This window comes from Ambystoma mexicanum, chromosome 3q, assembly GCF_040938575.1.
Source record: "Ambystoma mexicanum isolate Mex_15411 chromosome 3q, UKY_AmexF1_1, whole genome shotgun sequence".
NCBI lineage: Eukaryota > Metazoa > Chordata > Amphibia > Caudata > Ambystomatidae > Ambystoma > Ambystoma mexicanum.
The window spans coordinates 113,362,960-113,382,578 of NC_090926.1; positions in this window are offsets into that span (position 1 = coordinate 113,362,960).

The window sequence follows — 19,619 nt, forward strand, 5'->3', positions numbered from 1 at the left end:
CTGTGCATTTCACTTAGCATTTAGCGTTTCACGACGTATCTAGTCAAAATACCCTCTGGTCAGCAGACCTTCACGGCTTAAAAAGAACAGACACTCCCTCACCTTAGCAAGTTTTCACCTCTTAACAGCACTGTGTCCGATCTCGACGTCACAGTCCACATCTATATCAAGATGCTAAAGATGTATTTATTTTACCCGCTTAGCTCCAGGCCTCTGACTTCTGCAGACAGCCTTACAGTCCAACTTCCTGGACTCCAAAGTATTTGACCAAGGCGCCACTAAACTTGTACATGGTAGGTCACCTTCCTTGGCAGTTTTTAAATCTTCCAGACACCTCTTTCATTGCACTAACCAGTCCCCTGTAACCCAACAGACCGACGGACCTCACTACTTACCTGACTTGATCAAACTGTCCTGAAGACTGTTCGGTACCTGGTGTATCCACACTGTTCCATCTCTTCAGTCACAGCCACCAGTCATTCACACCGAACTAGAAACACAAAATAGTGTGTCGACAAGGCTATATGTCTTATCATTTAAAACAACATATGTAAAAAAGTGTGTTTGTTTCACCTTGCATACTAACCCACAAATATGCATACATTCAGCGCCACGGCGCAGTCTGTAAAAAAAAATGTGGTTTCGTTTTCTTTGTTAGTGTAAAATAAAAAAACCCTGTTTTTGTGACTATCACCTCTTCAGGTGTTTGTTGTCAATTTGAGCTAGCAGTGATCTAGCTCCACTGCAAACCTCAGTGATCCTATGTCACGCTTTTGGTCAGGGTAGCTTTGACTCAATTCTTGTTTTACTGTTGTCAGATGAATGACTTAACTATTGCTCAGGTTTATGGCATAGTCCTCTTTCAACAAGAAGTCCCAAAATATGTTAGCAGCTCTTCCTAAGAATTGGGTGCCCATTTCCATCCATATACATTTGACAAGGGGTCTTGGACCAAACAAGAGCTCTGTTTTACTAGCCTTAAGTCTCAGCTTTGTCCACCTAGTCAAGCCCCTTGAGTCAGAAGCCCCCAAAACAGCCCATCAACGGATCCAGCTGCGTGTGTTGTCCCTTATGAGTGCGAGCTCGATTTGGCCCGAATGCAACACCCTGGCTGGACTCATATAGACATTCAACAGGAAGTCTAAGACGAGCCCAGAGGAACCATGAACAGTAACATCCCCAATGTGGACACTCCACTCCTAGAATCACTCCAAGAATTAATTGAAGGCAGTTGAAGGCTTACCCCAAAATACCTTCCACCGACTGAGCCTGTCTCACTAGGACCATATTATTCGCCACGTCGATGGCAGCCCAACAACTGAGTACAAATCTGTGTGGACAGCGATCCTTCGTCGGTAATCATCAGTAAGTCATCACACACCATCACCAGACCCAGTTCCATGCCATCTGCGAATGAAACAGAGTGGGAAGTGCCCAATGGAGCAAAGGCATCAGTATGAGATGGTAGCAAATGACTTTGCGCGTGGCTGCTTTTGACCCTACTGAAGACCTGTAGCTGCCCAATTCCAAAGCGCCAGCGTTAGTCTTTCCAAAGAACATTTTTCAGAGTCTAGTAACCAGGGACGTCATTTCACCAAAATGCCAGGGGTAGCGGAAGTGACATCACAGTGCCACACCCCCAAGAGTGACATCACAGGAAGTGATGTCATTTGGCCACACCCCCACAGGAAGTGATGTCATTAGACCACACCTCACAGGAAGTGATGTCATTAGACCACACCCCCACAGGAAGTGATGTCATTTGACCACGCCCCCACCATGACATGGCCTCATAAAGCATTATCCCTCAGTGCACTAAGAAAACAATGGTTATCATATCAGTGTATTGTGACATTTCATACAAGAATGGATCATCATATGTAGCAGTGTCAAGGTCCATGTTGCCACGTGAAGTGTATGAACCCCAATCCCCTCTTGATGTGGATCTGCCCTGTTATTTCAACAGGACTACAGAGCGAAATCACATTCTGGGGGGACAGGGATAGGGGAAAGCCAGGATAAAAGGGGAGAGGGAGAATATTTCAACAGCAAACATGTATGGAATCCTCAGTTTTTAATGATTCTTCTTCTTGTGTTATTTTGGCTGCCAAAAGATTCGTTCAAAATGTGTTCAAGGCATACAGTGCATTACTGAGTGATACAAACTTCAGTACCCAAAGCCTCATCAGTCCTGTCCCCATATTTTATGGGGGAAAAAATCCTGGCTGCATTTTGCATTCCTCCCACACTCACCAACACGCTTTATATGCCTAGGTTTCTGTTTCTACATGTTCATTGTCCTCCACACCCCGCACCTCTCCACAATGGTACACATTCCAACAATTAGTACTATTATACAGATTTTGAGATAATGCCCAACAGTTGCTCTTCCTTCACTCTGATCATAAGACTTAAAATGTAGTTTCTTACCATATTGAGCAGAACAGTGGCTTGATAGACGTACCGGTGCTGCTGTTTCAATGGCATGTGAGGTGAAGATTCTTACTCGAAGGCAGGTTGTTGCTTAGGTGACCGGAAACCAGAGGACCGGACCCATGGCACTTCTCCTCTTCCCTGCACTTGCGCAATCTGAATGACACAAGGCCTAGTAAGATCATTTTTTTGTCCCCCCTCCTCGTCTTGTCACGCCTAGAAACACTTGTGTACAAGCGCGTTATAAATGTCACATCATATCATATATCATACCTATAACCCAGCATATATGCAGAACTCGGATTAGCAGCCTCAAAGAATGTGCAGGTCCTCAAGCATGGATACAGGAGACAAATCAGAAGCAACGAGAAAGGCGCAGAGACCTTAGAATTGATAGTGAATACAGGTTACAAGCTGCCAGGCAGGTGCACACTTTGGGACTTGGACAAAGATTAGAAGAGCGTCATGGTTTTCAAGTGGTGTTGCTGTTACTGAGCTATGCAACGCATTACTTTATCGTGTCCAGTATATCAATGGTCACTATTATTATACGTGAAGCAACACAATAGCCAATCAAACCATGATTGTACTCCTTGAACTACATCACTCTTAGGGATTGACAATGTAGAAATATTTTTGGACTTGCAATTGTGACAGGTTAAATGAGATGCCCAGGATCACACACTTAAGTTAAGAGGTGAAGCTTGGACTTGAGCACAGCATGTCATTTCTGCACTTGACCAAACTGTTTTCCAGTTCTTGTCCTATAGCAAGGTGCTCATATTTGTGTATGTTGACGTTCATGAGCTAATACATATCCTGTTTTGTATACCGGATACACCATTCACAAACTCACCAACATTTAAAAATAAATTTACAGAACAGGCAGAGTTGGCCAACCACAATATGATCCCTTAACCTGGAATGAGCACAGGAAGCATTACTTGATAAATTGGTCTGAATGGAATGTACTTGTCAATAATAGCCAGGCAGAAGATGTCAAGCCTCAGCAGCAGTACTATAACATTTGCAGACGTGCCTTTTATGCTTTTAAAAGAAATGGGCAAAGAAATATTTTCATCTGCCCCGCATGTGCCTCCCCAAGGTGTGGGCCAGGAGCCCATTTTGCTCTCCCATAAAGCTGTCTCTGCCCCACCACCTCCCCTGTGACAGTTCACCATACCCCCGTTAGTAAAATGAATGGTGCTGCCGTCGGCACCGAATTCATTTTACTAACGTTGCAATTTATGTGCCGGCGGCAGCTTAACACTGCAAGCCACCGGCGGCACATAAATTGCAACGTTAGTAAAATGAATTTGGTGCTGCCGTCGGCAGTGGCTTTGGAAAGCAAGCCGCCGCCGGCACGGCGGCACCGAATTCATTTTACTAACGTTGCAATTTATGTGCCGGCGGCAGCTTAACATTGCAAGCCGGCGGCGGCACATAAATTACAACGTTAGTAAAATGAATTTGGTGCTGCCGTCGGGGGCAGCTTTGGAAAGCAAGCCGCCGCCGGCACAGCGGCACCGAATTCATTTTACTAACATTGCAATTTATGTGCCGGCGGCAGCTTAACATTGCAAGCTGCCGGCACATAAATTGCAACAGTAGTAAAATGAATGGTGCTGCCGTCGGCGGCGGCTTTGGAAAGCAAGCCACCGCCGGCACGGCAGCACCGAATTCATTTTACTAACGTTGCAATTTATGTGCTGGCGGCAGCTTAACATTGCAAGCCGCCGGCGGCACATAAATTGCAACGTTAGTAAAATGAATTTGGTGCTACCGTCGGCGGCGGCTTTGGAAAGCAAGCCGCCGCCGAATTCATTTTACTAACGTTGCAATTTATGTGCCGGCGGCAGCTTAACATTGCAAGCCGCCGGCACATAAATTGCAACGTTAGTAAAATGAATGGTGCTGCCGTCGGCGGCGGCTTGCTTTCACCAAATTCATTTTACTACATTATGTGCCGGCTGCCGGCGGCAGGCTTAACAACATTGCAAGCCGTCGCGGCCGCCGGCACACAACATTAGTAAAATTAATTTTATGCTGCGGCCGTCGGCCGCGCGGCGACCACCGGTCCAAGACCACTCTGAGCTGACACGGCTCGAGCCTCGGTCACTTACCTCGAGTACTCCTCGAAGTCACTGGCCTGGCCTAGTGTGGCCTTCTTCTTCAGTGCGTGGTGGATCGTGGATGCCTGCCCTGGACACACAAACTGGTCTGGAGCACAGGAGCAGCAGTCCGAAGCACGCGTTCCACACGTGCAAAATGGAGGACAAGTTGGCAACACAACTTACGTCGCAGCACGCTGTGGCCACGCCCCCTCCTCCTCTGATTGGTCAACAGCTAGAGGTCGCAAGAGATTGACAGGGGTCGCTGACCAATCGCCAGCGGTCGCTCTTGCGACCTCTGGCGACCCCCAAATGACGTCCCTGCTAGTAACAGTCCCTCTCTGGCGAGGCGGAGGGGTGAGTGTGCGCGTTAGCAGAAGAGTCCTGAGGAACCACCCTTTGACATCCACAGTGCCTCCTGCCTCGCCTGTGTGGGTGATATTGAAGGCAGCTTTTTCATCTCTCTGTACCTCCACGTAGCTGTCTTGTAGAGTAAAATGTGTCAATGTTGCTTAAAGTGGAGGCACGAGCTGTACCTTTAAATAAAGCTATGATGAGCAGGTCAATTACAGTTGGTAAAACACCTTAGAAAGGTGGGCTTCTGCTGCCAGGGGGGGGGGCCATCTCAGCATGATGTTTGGAGACCTCGTGGAGATTAAATTAAAATGGAGTCAAAAGAATGCAGCCAGGGGCGTCATAGATGCAGATGATAATGGGGTAGGCAGGCAGCCGGGATGTGAACCACAGAATGTCAACTGAAAAGCTATTAATCGCTCTTTGGCAGCAAGGTACTAATGTACATGAAAACTAGCATACAGAAGGCAAACAATATATAAGAATGTTACTGGATACTGCAAGGGGCCCAAGGGAGGTGATGACCTGGGGGTGCCAGCCAAGACAGCCTGTTACGTGTATGCTGAAAAGCGCACGTTTAACATCCTGAATTAAGAAGGATGTTGCTGCGTCATAAGACTGCCAACATGGGGCAGTGGCCGGGGATGCTCCTGAGTCTCGGGGCCCATTTCATCTGAAAAAGTGTGAAAGACCCTGGCGCTGTCCCTGCCGGGTGCAGGTCACCTGTTCACACCCTGTAGGGCAACACAAGGTCCTTGATAGATAAAAGGAGTACCATTGCCCTGAACAACAGTAATGCTGCTGCTCAGGTGATGCGGCAGATGCTGCTGCTCGTGTGTGGCATTTATGCATGAACAGAGGAGAGAATGTGCCTTTCCCCCTACAAGAGGGCAAAAGTCTTTCCTTTGCGCTGCCCTTGCTCGCGGAATGTTCTACAAACAGGGATTTCTGTGCCTGCGAATCCTACAGGAATAAGGCGCAGCATATTTGCGAAATAATGTAACGCAGGTGTTTAGAGTGGGGGGGAAGGACTCTGGGATAATGCATGATGAAGTCACAGAGCAATAAATCAAAAGCAGAGATTGAAAGCACGTGGAGAGAGCCTGGTTTCTATTTTTCCTTTTTGCTGCCAGTAGCTTTTTTGCTGGTATTGTGTTTTTGGCGTCTTTGGTGTGCGTAGTAATTAGCAGGCGCAGAAAATCTACGGATTTAGGCTGTGAAGCAATGACAGTGGGTTGGCCCCCTTCAGGGAATATGGCAACAATAATCTAAAAAAAAGAACACTATTTTCAATTGCTCTGAGTATTGCGCATAATGTAGGAACATAGACACCAAGGGCCTGATTCATGGAAATGTGTGCAGAAATCCCGCAGGGGCCACACGCCAAGAAGGACACTGCGCAAGCCTGCATGCAGAATAAAAATGTGCACATCAGATTAGAGAAACATATCTGCGAACAAACATGGAGACGCGACCTGTCAGATACTAACAAAAACAACCTCACAAAATTAGCATCACTTTACAAAAAAGAAATTATCCTTGCTACACAAGATTCATACAATCTACGCATCTCCCAAGCCAATTCAAACACTAAAGAACTGTTCACCATTCTCAAAGAAATAGAGACTCCTATTAAAGCCCTTGACACCTGCCTCAAGGATAAAAACTTGCGCACTAGCATCCAGAGTGCACTAGCGAATAAAATAACGACCCTACAGGCAAAAATAAACAACAAAAAAGAATCCCTCCTCCTCGCCTCCAATCCTAACAATAACACTGCCCCTTTGCCCTCGAACACCCTACTTCCCACCACTTCTGAACAGATGACTCCCCTCTTCAACTTTAAGAAAATATCCATCTTAGAAGTTGAAAAAATTATCCTCACTCTCAAACCGTCCAACTCTCACGGTGACCCCTGCCCAGCACAAATCATAAAGGATGCCGCACGGGACCTCTCCTCATTCATAACCAAGCTTATAAATGCTTCATTTTCCACTGGCACTATCCCTAACAATTTGAAACAGTCGTGGGTCATCCCACTCTTAAAAAAAAAAAACCCTTGACCCATCCATTCCAACGAACTACCACCCTATTACCACATTACCGTTCCTGCTTAAAATCCTAGATAAGGTGGCGTACCTCAAAATCCAACAATGTTTGGAATGCCACCACCTTCTTGGTGCACGGCAATCCAGTTTTAGACCTCAACACGGAACAGAAACAGCACTGATCGACCTTAAGGCACAAATAGACACTCTGAGAGATAATGGTAATACAGCATTACTACTATTGCTCGATCTCTCAGCGGCGTTTGACTTGGTCGATCACAAGATTCTCTGCCACCACCCGGAGGACTCTGCCGCCCACTTCTCACAAGAAGCTATAGGATGGATTCAATCCTTCCTAGACAACAGAACCATGCAGGTCTTCGCACCCTCAGCAGCTGCGGACCCTATACCTATTGCCTGCGGTGTGCCCCAGGGTTCCTGTGTTTTGCCCACTCTGAACAACATTTTCACAAAGCCCCTTTTTGATGATCTAGATGGCCTGGGTATCACCTACACTAACTATGCGAATGATACACAGATCCTCATCCCGCTGACGGAAGACTACAACAAGGATTTGGCCTTCATAAACAGAGTCTACCTCATCATCCAGGCATGGATGGCCTCCCACGGTCTATGCCTGAATGATGACAAAACAGAACTCCTCATCGTTGGCACCACAGCAAATCTCAACAAACTAGTCATACCCTACTCCAACTTCATTATAGACAACAACAACATTACAGTAGCCAAGGAAGTTAAAACCCTTGGCTTCTATCTAGATTTCACTCTCACTTTCAAAAAAAAAGTAAACTCTATGGCCTCGGCAACTGTCTACACTTGCAAGCTAATTAGAGCAGCCAAGCCATTCCTTACACCCAACAACTGTATCACGCTAGCAAGAGCATAGGTTTTCTCCAAACTGGATTATTGTAATGCCCTATATGTTGGGAGCAACAAATATATCACTAATAAAATCCAGGTCTTGCAAAACAATGCATTGAGAGCAGCTCTTAACATTCCCAAGAAAGCCCACATATCTGACCTAAGAAGATCTAACAATTGGCTTTCCACCAAAGACAAAAATCTTCCTGAAGTCAGCTTCCCTGACACATAAATGCCTTCACCTGGCCGCCCCACAATACCTCACCTCTAGATTTGTGAGACAATCTACTGATCGCCCCTCCAGAACAGCCACTGCCAACCTACTACGAGTGCCTAGATTCAAACGCATGAAGATGGGTGGTAGCAGCTTCCCGGTCAAAGCTGCCCAAAATTGGAACTCACTCCCTCCTACTTTAAGGGAAGACATGCCCTACCTTCGCTTCAGATCCAACCTAATCCATTGGATTAAGGAACATGACATCTAACTCTTCACTACGCCCTGCTCCCACTACTGACCCCTATCTCTGTATATAATACTATCTGTCGCCTCCTGCCTCCACTTGATCATTTGTATGATAATTTTTTTAGTACTGCCTATTAATGTATTATATTGTATTGTAAGTATTGTAATGTAATGCACAGCATTGTATTGTAAGTACTGTAATGTAATGCACAGCATTGTAACCTAAGCTGAACAATCCTCTCTATGCTTTCTGTGCCCAAATACCCCCGGGTCTGGTGCGCGTTATCAATAAATAAACAAACAAACAAGCACACCACGTATTCATGGAATGTACTGCGCAAAGTCACTGTATCCGCAAGTCGCGCCCTGAACGCCCTGGACACGCCTCCATGCAAAGCATGAACAGCCAGAACAGCTACATTTGCGCGCTCATGAATACACATGCTAGCAAATACAGACACGCTTCAGTGTGTGGGGTTCTCCGCAAGCAGGCCTGCATCACAGGGACCCTGCACAGAGTCCCCCGTAACTGTTGCCCGCGCCCTGACAACATGTGTATGACACTTCGTAACTCGGGTAAAACTCAGTAAATCTGCGTGCGTACCCCCGTAAACCGGACCTGCACCCCGCTACACAGTGCATGCGCACCCCTAAGTTAGATCGGAACCCTATCTGCATGCACGCACCCCTAATTTCAACATGCGACCCCACCTCTACATGGTGATTCCTATGCGCAAGTGTCTGTGTGGCTATCTTTGGGTGACGTGGCGACCGGGGGAGTTGCGTGGCCATTTCTCTGTGGAGAGGCTGCGCGGGGGTTCCATTAATGCGTGTCATTAGGCACAATTGTGGGTATGCAAAGGACTGACTACGGGCCGTCCCTCGTAACGCAATTTTTTCACATGTTTTTCTGCATTTTCTATGTTTCGCCCCCTTCCCAGCCCTCTGCGTAAGCCACGCCCATGCTCTGCATGGTCTCTCGCGCGTGGTGCTTGATGGCTCGCAAAGACGTGCCCAGCCTGTGCGAACTCCACGCATGTCCTGGAAAAGTCCTGCACAGTCGATTCCATGAATCAATGAACAGGGATTTTCCACGCAAATAATGCCATGAATCGGGCCTGAGTCACAACAAACGCCAAGGTTCGCAGGCAAGTGAAAGTAAAGGTGGCAGGAGTTGCAGTCACATCCATAAGTGCATCACAGCCCTGGCAGCTTTTTACCCAGCACCAGGGGCGTTGCTAGGGGGGGGGGGCTAAGAGGGCTATAGCCCCTGATCTTTTGGTTGTAGCCCCTGATAGAATCTCAGGAGCTACAGCCAAAAGACTAGCTAGCCCCCAGTCCCAACAGTTCCAACATCAGCTTAGCCCCGGGTCTTTTCCAGACCTAGCAACTCCCCTGCCCAGCACTTCCACCCTGTCAGAAGCCGGGCAAATGAAAAATCGCAGTGCAGAGAGTGCCATTTGCTGACCCGTGCCTGCGTTGCTGTGCCTCTAATACTAACACTCATGCTCTACGCTACAAAGCACGAGCGTTTCTATCATCCCTGAAACCTGGATGCAATGTAATAAAAAGTGAAAGTCAGAAGAAGATGCAGTCCTGCATATGCATAAAGGGACAGGCTGGAGTCACTTGCTCTGTGAACCTTTACCTCCTTATGCTCAAAGCCCCCCCATGAACCATGGAACTTGCGACCTGGGGATGCTGGAAACTGAATGTAGCTTGCAGTTTGCCCTGGCCGCTCGTCTCCCGAAATGGTTAACTAATTAGGGCTATAGACCTTTGCAGTAGCTAAGTAGGAGCGGGTCCATGTCTTTGTCTTTTCTATTTATTATTCATGCACCCTAACTTGCCTGCAGCTGTCCTCGTGCTTCTTCAGTGTACGGCAGAGGGCCCTGCTCGATATCCAGCTTGCTCTGCATGGTATGTTTCGCAGCGTTGAGCTGTTTTGACATGATTATCCCAGCCCCAGTCGGGTTTGTTGACCTCTCATCTCCCACCCTGCAGTTTTCGGGAACCGTACTGAAAGCTTTATTTCTGCCCCGATAGGAAACTTCTTCAGCGCTCTCAAGTTTCCCCATTGCATGAACGAGAAAGTCACCCACCCCTTTTGCTTCTGGGACTTGTAGTTTTCTCTTTTCCATTTTAAATTTAAGACCACAAATCACAATAATCTAAGACATTAAACAGGACTGGATGACTTTCTCACCCATGGAATGGGAAAACTTGACATCTTAGCTTCTAAGATATGTCAAGGTTTACAAGTGACTACGCAACCAATATCAATTATATTTTTGCCTACCCTCGTCTACTCCCTTTTTCACCTGACCTCCCTTCCTCTATCTTCTTCATCCTCAGCACCTTCAAGCGGCCGGTCAGTGGTGGAAAGCAGTGTATCAGAAATCACAGTAAGTGCCACCTGCATGTGCCATGAAGTAGCCTGGACCTCGGCCTGGAGAAGTACATGAAAAGCTTAATGAACTTTTAAAGTAGGCAGTGGTTAATGTTTGGATGGAGGGGGCGGCTAGCGCAATGGACGAGATATGGATTGGTCGTTGACTGAGCATGGGCTGTTGGGACGGGAGTTTTGGTTGGCCCCAGGAAGTATCTCAAATGCATCATACAGCCATGCACTGACTGATCCAACTAGCCACCAATCCAGCCAACTACCTAGCAAGTCCTTCTCCACGCAGCCACCTGGCGGTTCAATTCACACCTGGGATAGAAGGTTGTAATATCGGCGGCCAGTCAGGATTCAGGGCTCGTGGGAGATTAGGCACCCTAACCTCAGTCTGGGGGAGGGGAGACTGTGATGCTGGAAATGCATTGGAGGGACAGGGCCTCCCTGTCCTTGTCCTGTAGTCCTTTTTCATTTGTGTTCTGTATTGTTTTCTGGTCAGGAGTCCATATGGGACTCCTGGCAGTGCAGCTCTTCCTGTTTTTGGTTTGGTGTACAGACCCGTGGGATACCCTTATGGCACCCATGGGTGGGGCCACAACCCTGTGCCCCTAGTTTATGTTTCTGGGCACATGTGTGTGGCCCACAGAGCAGGGTATGGGCTGGTGGCAGCTCCATGCTGAATTTGATAGGTGCTATGAGTATCCTCCATTTTGGGATACCCAGGCCCTGCCATTGGAATCAGTTGATTCCTGATAGGAAACAAGATGGCCCCTGTGGCCTCTTGCTTTCTATTGCCTGTTACCTTGTTTTCCCAAAGTCCTGGGAAGCCCAGACTCTGTCCCTTACCCCTGATTGGCTGTTGGGTGGAAGTTCCATATATGGTGTTGTTGTGAAGTTCATGCCAGACTGCCTGGAGCCTTCCCAGTGACTGTATGTTGTGGGTACACCCTGTGGGTAGGACCTGGGTGAACGGAGTGTGTGACCATTATGCACTTCTTGTTGTGGATATCTGGTTTCTGGTGTTTGACACAATGACTGAGACAGCTCTGCCCGAAACTGGTATGAATGCAGTGTGTAGTGTTGAATGGCTGGGTACTTGTCCCAGTACACATTCCTTGTTGTGAGTGTCTGAGAGGGAGGAGAATGGCCTGAATGCACTGTATGCCTGAATGGCTGACTGACTGCTGAATGCCCTTCTGAGTGATTGGTTGCCTGAGTGTGACCCAGCAGAATGAATGGGATATCAACTAGTAAATCTGGGGGCCTCTCACTGCTAGAAACCGTTCAGAAGCTGAAGTTGAAACTGACGTTTAATCTCGAAGCTGAGCCTGAAGAAGAAGGTTGACTGCTGTCTCCCTTTATCGAAATCTGAAAGCCGAAAGCCGTCGAGACCGATCCAAGGGAGGACCTGGTTAGGTGTCCCTCTTCCTGTGCTCCGAGGGACCATCCCCAAAACTTTTCTGTAACATCTTCCCCTTGTATGTAGCATGTAAATATGTTGTCATATGTCACAATACTGTTTTTGACAACTAACCCTCCTGAGGCCACGGCATAAGTGTTTTATTAGTTGTGCTTCTGACCCACTCCGCGTGATACTCTCGTATCTTGTGTGTATATCTCAGCAGTGTCCTGCATAAGTGTAAAAGGGGAGTGCCCCCATGATGACAAGTCAATCTCGACTGTCAATACTTACCAGGTTTTGTATTCTTTAATTTATTTTATCAAGCATACCACACAGATTAATTTGAGCAGGCACCATCAATCGCCGTTTATTATCAAGAAACAGTTTTTCAAACACTTTTACCCTCCTGATTGACGTCAATCTCTTGATTTAAAAATCTGATGATCACCTTAATTTTTTACTATCATTTTATATCTCCTAGTGTAGAAATAATAAACGTTTATACTGACATATTTATAACCCAATACAAATGTGCACTTTTACATTTTCTGTGTACGCCTTCCTTTACTATCTCTAGTATATGTATCTCATCTCACTTTTTACCCCATTTTGGAGTTTGATACACTGGGCACCTGCGGGGACTGGACAGGAATTTCATCAAAGGGGCACCTGCCGACCGATTCTTCTCACACGTGTGTTTTTGCATGCTGATCTCCACAGGGAGTTCCACGGTCTTCTGGCTAATGGCAGAAGCAATCAAGAGTCTGAGAGGCTAGATCTGGGCCTAGGTCGGTTAGACCAGAATCATCCGCACTGCTACCAGAATGTGCTCTAGCACCTTGAAGCGTCTCATGTGCTAGATGGAATTACCAATAGTGTTCTCTGACCCAAATAACCACACATACTCAAAGAATATAGCAAAGTACTACTTTAAATAAAGTAGGGCAATCTGGCGAACACCAAGCAGTAGTTCAAGCACTCACAACCAGATTTGATTATACAAAGGTTTTATGCCTTGTAGCAAACTGTGAAAGCTATTGAAGGGAGTGATTGGTTAAGGGAGCATATATACATATATATTATGTAAGTACTAAGAATATTACCGGATGCCCCTTATCTTGTGGGCACGCCTTGAACCACCTCTAAATACCCATACTACTGATTATAGTGGAGAAATGGCAGCAGGTTGGCCTATGCAACATTGTATAGCATGTTACTCCATAGACCCTCTGATTGGCTGGCAGGCTTTCCCAACCTTGGACTTTCTGCTCATTAGCAGCATGTAAGCAAAATGAAACTCATGTGCCAAGAGTAACGTCAGACTACTCCTCAATTTCCCAATTAGTCCATCATCTCTCATTGGTCAGGCCCCAAGACTTAACCTTTGTAGTTGACCTCGAAGCCTGTTCTCTGTTCTGGGACATAAAAAGGGAGGGTAGGCACACCATTATTTCCATTTGGGATTAATGAATAGCCCTTGTTTTTGACTTCTGAATCACGTTTGAGGAGACCACAAATGTGTCAATTTCTAGCTACTTTTTACTGCTATTTGATTCAATTGAGTTGGGTGTCATTATTCTCCTTAGCCTCTGGAAACTTGCTCACTCCATCTTGCATAGGTTTTCTGCATCTTTAATTGTCTAATACTTGGCTCTTGCAGATGTTTTCTTCTTTGCTTAATCTAAGAGAAATATGTCTTACGTACATGGCTTACCCTTTTGACTCCCTTGTGCCTTGTAATTATTTCTTGAAGTAGCATCCTTGATCCCCTGCCAATAGACTCCTCTTTATTCCTTACCCAGAACTGTTTTTCCCGAGTCTCCTAATGCTGCAGCCCTGGTCTGTCTCCCAGGTAGCTTGATTATTTTCAATACGAGTCCAGCATCCATCTTTTCATCATGGCCCCTCTAGCCACGTTATGTTTTCCTCTGCAGCAAGCTTCTGTATGTCTCATCTTCCTTGCGTTTCCGAGTTCCCCTTAGTTGTCTTAAATGTGTTTGTCGGAAAATGTCCCCATATGTTTCTCTGACACGTGGCTTTCAAATCTGAAGAACAATCTTAACCCCATCTTTAAACAAAGTACTTCCAGCTGCCTGGATTTTCTTAGATCTGTATGATTTCTTTTAAACCATAAACTCATGTTCTTGCTGAAAATTTGTATTGGAGCATGCTCTCTCGGCTCACAAACTCTCCTCCACATTTAGTATGTGAGTAAGAGACTAAAAATGGGTGGTGTGGAAGGTGGCCCAGAGCAGTGCCAGTGGTTCAGATTCATTCAGAACCTTACACCCATCACTTTTTTGGTTATAGTGTGTCTCCCTGTGTGAGAAAGGATATGCTCAGACGTGGGTTCCTTGCTCGCTGCGCCATAGGGAACCAAGCTGCACCTCACTGAGGAGGCCCAACAAGGCTGAAACATGTCTGAGGTTGCTTGTGTTTCTGTTCAGAGGGGACCTGGCCTAGCAGTTTGGGCTCGGCTGTTCCCATTGGTGGCAGTACCTGGCTGATTTGCATATGGCTGGACCCCTTTTGCAATGGCGCTGACCGGCTAAAAAACATTTGTGTGGAAGGTTGCCCAGATCCATGCCAGTGGTTCAGATTCAGTCAAAACCTTCCACCCATCACTTTTTTGTTTATAATAAGAGAAGGAACCCCTCTCCAGCATTTGTACTGCTCTTAAAGTAACAGGATCTAGTCCAGGCTGAGATTCCCTCTACAATTTATAAAGGGTTTCTGTGAAAGCACATCTGCTTTTGCTCTCACAACCTATTCCTTTTAAACTGCACACAAAATCTCAGCCTTTTACTTTTACCCCTAAATCCGCGGAGGGATTGTGTCTGTTTTACTGAATCCTAATGTAATGTAATAGGCAATTATACTGCGCCCTTCACCATCCGTAGTCGTCTCACAGCGCAACAACTTTTACAGAAAGTGGCCTAGTGTGCCTCTGCCTTGGGATAGCTAGACCGTGGTTAGCGAAGGAAAGAGAATCGGTGTGGTGATGGAGGAGGGAAAAGCAGAAGCTGTTAAAAAGGAACATCAGATGTTATGGAGAGATTCTTTAAGATGCAAGAGAGAGGGTAGCGGTTGTGATAGACACGGTGCATGCAGATTGACCGCAGCTCGCTCAGAAGATCAAAGAGGAGAAAGGAAGGCAGGTCCAAGATGCCTCTAGGGCAGTTTCTTGGTGTGCAGTAGATGATGCTTGCAGTAGGCAGGGCCTGCCTTATCGGCAGCAGCACCCAGGCTGCGCCACATTTTGGTTTACCTCGTCGCTCCGGCGCTTCGCAGGGGTTAAATCACTGGAATAGGGCACTTATGCAACGTATGAGCACCCTATTGCAATGCAAACCGCATCACTCCCGCATCGGAGCAAAGAGGTAATCATGTGAATAGGGTGCTGATGCATTGTTATTAAATGCGCCCCGCCACCGCAGGTGTATTTAATAACAAAAGGGTGCCTGCCACGCCTTCTCCCACTACGCCAGCTCAGGGGAGCCCTTGAAATGGCATGGCGGGGGGCTGATGGTGCCCTGGGGGGCATAACGCCCCAGGCGATCACCCAGCCCGCCCTGCCCTAAGTCCGGCCCTGGGAGTAGGTGTGTGGCTGTGTGATGGGTAGAGATGTGCTCAAATGTTACCTTGCAGTGCGGAGGCTTGTTGCAAAGGTTACCTCAAAGTGCTGAAAATGGGTGTGGCTATGAGGTGGGATTCATATTATGTTTTTGATAGAATTACAAATTGAAAAAAAAAGGTGAACATGTATTGATTGATTCCGTTGTTTTCGGTGATGGATGCGGTCATAGTATCTTTTTTCACTCGCATTACGGTGATTTCCATCAAAAGAAAACAAAAATAGGTGAAAGAACTACAAGGCGAACTTATAAATGTATTAATAGTTATAAAAAAGACACAATTGCATCATATTTTTTAAAACAAAAGTAATATTGATAAAAGACAAACCAGACATAACAAAAATGATGGTCATTTATTGTGGCACATCGAGCCGCTCATCATTTCGAAGGTGCATTTCTCAATCTCAGGGCCATAGTTTTGCTACCGCGCACTACCTGTTGGACTGCTTCGGATATAATGTAGCCCCTACACAGCTTCATTCAGCCTCAACATACAGCATGCGCACAAACGCAAAGCTAATTTTATTTCACACGCAGTTATTGCCATAGTACTAATAATGTGTGATTTTGTGTAGCTCTTCATGCCTGATTCCTTCAGCTTCTAAGCACTGACACGGGATATGCAGGCTCCCCCTCAAGTCAAACGCCATAGTTCGGCCTACCTTACAAAATTACAAATCAATCTCTGTTTTTACTTTTTAAATGAAATACCTTTTACTCGCAATTACTTTTTAAATGTGTTCCAAAGGTTTCATCATTTCGCATTATCCCTGACCCCATTCCATACGTATCTCCCCAACCACCACCAACTCTTTGAACCCCTTTTCCTTACCTACCCTTCTTCAAAAATGATTTGTTGAACAAAGTTACGTTTCACTTTTTTGTCACCAGCTCTTAATATGAATTATCTTCGTATCATTTTCGGTGCGAACAGGCTTCTTTTTGAAACTGCAATTCATTGTTGTCATGTCTGTGACTTTTACACATACTTTGAGTGTATGAGTGCCTTTTCATTGAAAGGTGATTGCATTCAGTTTGTTCTTCATTAAAATGCTGAAGCAGAATTACACTTTAGTCGTGGTGCATGTCCTTAGAAACTCATAGCTCCATAGCTACAGATCAACTTGAATCAAAGAGGTGAATTAGCAGTCTTGGAAGTTATGCCTCCTCTCTCTTTAGTGAGCATCAGGCCATAGTCAAGTTTGTGAAACTATTTATTCCATGTCTTTCAATACGCAAGGATAGCATAGCTCAGGGCAACGCCCTCGTCTTGGAAGCAAGACCACGCAAAGCAACTACATACACATACATTCCAACCGGAACCATATGTGCCTGGTGAAAATTACAGATGCCAGAGTGCCAACACGTGTTTCGACTTCTTAACGATCAATAGGGCCGTATGTGTGGACGTCACATGGTCGCCGGAGCGGGTCTCGCGAGAGAACATTGCCGCCAGATGGTTGGCGGAGCACCAGACAGTGAGTTGAAGTCAGTGCTGCTCCTAATGAGGAGCCACCATAACTGAGGCGCTGAGGAGCCTATGCAGCCCAGCTTCCAGGGCATGAATCCAATGCCATAGGAGGCCTCGTGGGGGCCCTGGAAGTCTACAGCGTGCCATCATTGTGCACACCCTGCCTCCAGTGAAGTAACTGGGAGGCCCAGAATGAACTGTGAGTACTTGCCCCTGCCCTGCACATGGACAATTGACACCCACCTGTGTGTCCCTTAAATAAAGGCAGTTAGAATCACTTCAGGCGTCCTGTCGTCCTTAGGGGCCACCTCACCGTTCCTTATTGCATCTATAACTTGTCCAAGTATGATAAGAGGATGAATCTCGTGTTGCACGCGGGACGCCCACGAGGCACGGTCTCTCCATAAACGGGGCACTGAATCCATACTTGCAGAACCCATCAGGGAAACGACTGGCAATGTTTTCTTTTTCACTCGTTGGCAACATGAGATTTATCCTATAATCGTATTTGTTACTGATGCAATAAGGAATGGCTCTATTGAGCTAGTACAAATTTACTGGGCAGTACGCCCGATTAACTAACAGGATAGCATATATCGTATATCGCACAGGGGCTGGTCTTGGAAACAAGACCACACAGAGCAACAGATGTTTGAATCCTGGATCCACGCTTAGAAACCGGGTTTGGTATTAGCTGCATCATAAAAAACAATTAAATAAATAACATATGAAATTAGACCACAGTGAAAAGGTTGAAACACGTGTTGGCACTCGGGCAGCTGTAATTGTCATCAAACATATAGGGTTTCGGTTGGAATATGGAAGGATATGGAATAGTTACAGAAACTTGAAGAGCGGCTGATCCTCATTAATGGGAGAGGAGACATAACTTTCTAGACTGCTAATTCACCTCTCTAATTCAAATTGATTTGTAGCTATTGAGCTGTGAGTTTCTGAGGACATGCGCCTGGACTAAGGTGTAATTCTGCTTAAAGATTTGGTCTGTACAATATTCACTTCATTAAGCGCAGCCGCGCCTAGTTTGCCCCACACGCGTTTCAATGAAATACATTGCATGAGTTGGCAGGACGCACTTCTTGAGTAGGAAGTGCCTTTCCAGCCACAGTACTCCTCTGTTATCGTTCTGTAATGTCACATCCTTCTCTCCTCCTGCCTTGGAGAGCCTGCACTCTGCAGCCCTCCACGTTCTGTGCATTATATGGGAGGGAGGATAGCTCAGGCGCAACGCGCTCGCCTTGGAAGCAAGAAAACACTGAGCAACACAGTCCAACCCACATGTGCCTCTACGGCTCACCTCCTCACTGAGCGTAAATTTAAAAGAACCAAAGCCGGGGGGCGCAATTTCCCAGTAGTAGCAGCAAAAGAGTGGAGCTCCTTCCCCCTAGCCATCAGATCTGACCCCTCCCACTCATCCTTCCGCAGAAAACTCAGAGCCTGGCTCCTTACACACAAATGGTAGCAAGGCATCAGACAACGCACCAGCACTACTATCCTGCGTAAACACCTCCTGAACAAAGCTCTTACTGCAAATACTGTAAATACTGTAAATACTGTACTAATGCATCTTGTCTCCAGTATGTAAATTATGCCAATTGTATTCCTTCCAGCGCCCAGATACCTACGGGTTAGGCGCGCTTTACAAATGCCAAATAAATAAAACATCCCAGGTCCACGCTTAGAAACCTCTGGGTATTAAGCACGTTATAAATAACCAATTGTTATTACTATTATATCAGCAGGCACTACTGTGCATGAGTAACAATACTCACACTGTAGAACATTTGGTTGAACATGTAAATGCAAATAATTGAAACTTGGTTGCATTCAGCCGCAACTAAAAAGCACATGATTTCTTTATGGGTCACACAGTTGTGTATTTGTTTCAATAGTAACTGAAGCGGGTTAAATGCATTATGTTGGTGCTATACAGATCATTCTAAATGCATGTGTGCATATATGTCATATGTTAGGAAGATTCATGCTTTGGGACTCACAATTTTTTCTGGAGTCAATTGTGACCTCTCAACTTCAAAAATATATTGAGGAGGAATCTATACTTGACGCGTTGCAATCCGGCTTCTGCCTGGGTTTTGGGACGGAGACTGCTTTGACAGCAGTTTGGGATGATCTCCTGGAGGGGGCAGACAAGAGGGGTCTGTCCCTTCTGGATTTATGCTAGATCTCTCTGCAGCCTTCGATACAGTGGATCACTGTATCCTACCTGGGAGACTCAGATACACTGGCAATATCTCCACTCAAGCTAGCAAATAGTGTGCGTCCTTTCTCCTAGATAGACAGCAAAGGGTCAAAATCGGTGGGTTTATGGCAACCCCTCTTCCTCAAGGATGTGGAGTTCCACAGGGGTAATCACTCCCCCCCTGTTATTCAGTCTGTACCTACG